This window comes from Sinocyclocheilus rhinocerous, unplaced genomic scaffold (assembly GCF_001515625.1).
Source record: "Sinocyclocheilus rhinocerous isolate Xijiao unplaced genomic scaffold, SAMN03320098_v1.1 scaffold499, whole genome shotgun sequence".
In the NCBI taxonomy this organism is placed as follows: Eukaryota; Metazoa; Chordata; class Actinopteri; order Cypriniformes; family Cyprinidae; genus Sinocyclocheilus; species Sinocyclocheilus rhinocerous.
This window is the reverse complement of record NW_015637156.1, coordinates 1692708-1697176: the sequence shown is the minus strand read 5'-3', so window position 1 is coordinate 1697176 and position 4469 is coordinate 1692708. Positions and strand designations below refer to the sequence as shown.

Sequence of the window (4469 nt, the reverse complement as noted above, 5' to 3'; positions counted from 1 at the left end):
AGGAGAAACAATAATGTACAGTATGTGGAAAATAATGTGTTTTTTGAACCTTAAACCACATAAACACATTTCATTACACCAAATACACAAAATAATGTTTTTTTTAGCAGCATCATATGACCCATTTAAAACTATTAAGTCTCCTGGATTGTGGGCTTTTTTAAAGGTTCTGTAAGTGATTTCAGGCATACAGTATTTCTAACTTAATCCACTCCAAAAAGTGTCATCTTAGTAAAAATTTGCCTGTTCTGTCTGTCTTTTTTCAGTCATTTCCCCAATAACATTATCAAAAACTCATTAGAACAAGATAAAACGAGAAACAACACTACATACCGTATTGGCCCGAATATAAGACGACCCTGATTATAAGACGACCCCCCTTTTTCCAGATGTACCTTTTGGAAAAAGGCTTTTTAAAAACCAAATCTTGTTTTTTCTCAGTAAAACACATTTTGTCTTCAATTATTTTCATATTGCATATTTTTCCTATGTTAATTTTTGTTTTGAAAGTATGGTAAAAACTGGTAAAATGTACCAACAATCACATTTAAAAAATATAAATTTTTTGATATACCATAAAAAAAATTTAAAAAACAGGTAGCCTATCTGAATTATCCATCTAATAGTAGCCTACCAAAATCTTATTAACAGTAGAAGTTAAATCTTACTGTAATCTTCAAATCTGGGTACTGTCTTACGTTTTAAAATCACAAAGGGAGTTTGGTCCCATCAGGCTAACATGACAGTCACGACTCATGCAGCTGTAAGCTTTTCTTTCTCTTTTGTTTTTACTCGCGATCTTTACAACACGCATTACATTACATAGGCTATTTCATGGCACACTCGTTTTATGCGGTTTGTTTTTATTCGCGATCTTTACAACACGCATTACATTACGTATTTCATGGCACACTCGTTTTATGCGTATTTGGCACCACCTATTGTTGTGGGTGTATTATTGACATGTCAAAGTCTAGACCCTGAATATAAGACGACCGCATTTTTTCAGATGTATTTCCAAGCAAAAAACATCGTCTTATATTCGGGACAATACGGTAATATTAAGACTTGTTTTCAAAGATTGTACCTTGAAAATCAACGTATTTTATCAAGTAGGTTTTTTCACTTAAATATAAGTGGAAAAAGTATTATTAAAGATATATTTGTTACGGGGCGAACGAGACATGAGACTTGCGGATCCATTTGCAAAGCTTTAATAGGAGACAGAGACGTGGTCATAAAACAGGCATGGGTCAGACAATGGCAAGCAGGTATATTGAGGGCAAGACTGAAGAGTAGTCCAAAACGGGCGTGGTCGATAAGCAGCTAACAATATCCAGAGGGCTTGACATGAGGGGTTATCCAATAACACGAGCTAGAGTCCAGGCGAGGTGCAAACACAGTCCGAAACAGCAGGCGAAGGGTTAACTCAAGATAAACAGGCAAAAATCAGGTACCAGGAAATCAGAAAACACGGCGCGACTAGACTAGACTAAGACTAGAACTAGGAACTAACACAGGGGAAAAGGCTCCGTAAAGTAGCTATCACACGATGAGCGATAAGCGCTAAACAATACTCGGCAGTTTGAAAAGGACCTGAGTGGGTGTTATATAGTGAATGTGTGATTGGTTACAGCTGTGTGCAATCAGTGCTGTGTGCAATCAGTGCAATGGATGATGGGATATGTAGTCCGGGATGACATGCAACAGTTTGTGTAGTGCGAGAGTCAATGTAATGGAAGGGTGACCTCTGGTGGTGATTGAACGGAAGTCCATGGACAGGATTCGTGACACATAGTAGTTGTGACCTTCATATAACAAAAGCAAACCATTCAAATCTGTTAGTTTAAATAAAAACATCAACCCCCAGTGACATAAAAGCACCTGTAGAAACACCCATATATGTTTGCTCTCTGCTGCCTTAGGGGAAAAAAGAACTTGCATCCTCAGTACTGACAGCTGCAGAATGGAGTCCTTTTATACTGCACAGACATGGAGATTTTTGTAACATGGCACACGTACACAACGTACACAAGTGGTATGACCAGAAAACCTGAGTGCTTGGAAACTTTTCACACAGTCAGTAAGTGCATGACGGTCAAACAGGGTGGCCGGGATTCCTGTTTCCTCAGTCTAGATGCTATAGCAGTATTACCTCCATACATCACGTAAAATTAGCAGCAGGGGCCCTGTCAGGTCCGACATTGCCACTTAATCTTAGCTTTTTGGCAGAGTGTTGCCATAACGGGTCAAGTGGTGGCCATTAATCAAACATCCCAAGTGCAATGGAAGCGGGTGGGTGGAGTAGAGTTACGGTGTTGAAGTGGGGGAGTTAGGGAGCTCAGAACAGTGCAGAAATTTCTCTGGGAATTAAGCTGGTCATAAAACCTTACCCGAGGAAATAATCCAGTGTATTCCATAAAAGATTAAACCCCTTAAAGAAGATGGACTGCCTTTTTTACTTTATCCTGCAGGTGTAATCCTAGATTATTGGAAGACTACTTGAAGTAGGCAATCTGGAAAATTTGTAGGGGCTAAGAAATCCATCCTCATGCCACTTGGCAGACGCATGGATTATATGTGAACAGACAGTGAGAAATTAATTGCCGTCGTGTTTCCGCTGAAAGTCACATATGAAGCTTCCTTTCCTAACCAGGACGTTCTTGTTTGCCTTCGATGTATGTTGTCTATGAAACATTGGTGCACCACATCTGAAGCGTAGTTATTAAATTGTTTGTTTTTGGACTGAGGTTTAAGTAAATAAGAGCACTTCATGAATACAGAAATATATATCAATGTATTTTTACTTTATTCTACAGCAAAAAAAAATTGAAGGAAGATAGTTGGATGGCTAATATTAAAAATATGAATAGGTTTGTGACTAGATGAATGAATGAACACAAATACTTTTTATTGTCACCATCAGTCTATAAACATCACAGTGCCAAAAAGTTATATAAAGAGTTGAGAAAAGCTTAAAAAAGTAATTGAAAAGCTAAGAAGTAGCAAATAGTTTATATTTTTTAATTATATTTATGCTTAAAACAAGAGAAAACAAATTGCAAATGTAGTAAAATTTGTTACATTTGTTCACACACACACACACACACACATATATATATATATATATATATATAAATTAGTGTAGAATATATCTTAGTATATAGTACTATATCTTAGAATGGCAACTAATGAATTTGCCTAATAAAATAATATATGAACGAAATGTGCCCTTAATATTTTTTATCTTATTGTTTAACTGTATCGTTGAAATATGGCTTTTGGTTATGTCAGGTATTGGCTGAACTGAAATATGATATATGGTTTTTTCAGGTATTGGCTGAACTGATCACAAACAGTTTACTTACAGTGTATGGATGCTAAGGTAAAGCAGCATGCATGTATTATTGTTTTTAATATGCCTTGTCATTATCTTCTACAGACATTTCCAGCTAACTGATAAAGAAAGTTGTCAAACGTGGAGCTCCTCCCTGTCTGCGAGTACATCTCCCGTAGTCTCCTGGATTATGCTTAACTCCTCTGAAATCTTGCCCTAGTGCAACATCAAAAGAGTAAAGCACACGGGAGTATCACGAAACTTATTAGAGCAGCCCTACGCTGTTTCTCTCTCTGTCTTTAGCTCTCTTTCATTCGCTCTTTCGCCATCAGACGTCTCTTTTTACACCCTGACTAGGCACATTTGAGTTTAAAGTAGTCATAGTCTTGAACCACCTGCAAACTTAAAGGCAAAGTTTTATGTCTTCATTAAAAAAGGTGAACCACTTTACAATGCGCAAGCCAGAAAATCTATTTAAAAAGCATAAAAATTGGATGTAAACCTTCCAATATTTCATAAAATTTCCATGAACTGAATATCAAAATTTGATGATTCATTGGCAAGTCCAAGTCTGTTTAAAAATAAATCATATTAGAACAGTGTATTATAATCTAGAGAGAGTTTAGTTTGAGTAACAACCAACTGCCTTTTTAAAGGAATGTTTTATGCACTTTATTATGATTTTTTATCCTTTTTGGAGCTTGACAGCCTCTGGAGGGTTTAGAAACTAAAAAAATATTTATATAACAGTTAAGCAATATCACAGAGGATAATCATAAATTCGGACAGCACGATTGCAGGTGTGATATTGATTTTATACAAATGGATAATAAAGTGCTGCAAGGATGACATCTGTAAAGTTGCAAAGACTAAAGTCTCAAATCCAAAGAGATATTCTTTTTAAAATAACGAGTCAACCACGCCTACCTAAAATGGTTCGTTCTAACACGCCCCCACATGTCTACGTCACGATGTGGGAAGATTTGCATAACGCCGCCCAAATGTTCACGCAAAGAAAGAAGGTGTAACTTTTATTCTCGCTGTATTATTGTTGCTGCCGCCATGTCGAGACGCTGTGTGATCCGTTGTGAAAGCGAAACTACTTTGTTTGGTCTTCCAAAAGAGGACGATA

At 36.7% G+C, this 4469-nt stretch overlaps 1 protein-coding gene across 1 annotated transcript in view; it reads right to left on the bottom strand.

The window, feature by feature from the left end:
- Nucleotides 1–4469, bottom strand: part of LOC107748704 (fibrocystin-L-like) — a 47592-nt gene that overhangs the window by 23656 nt on the left and 19467 nt on the right. The window lies entirely within an intron of this gene.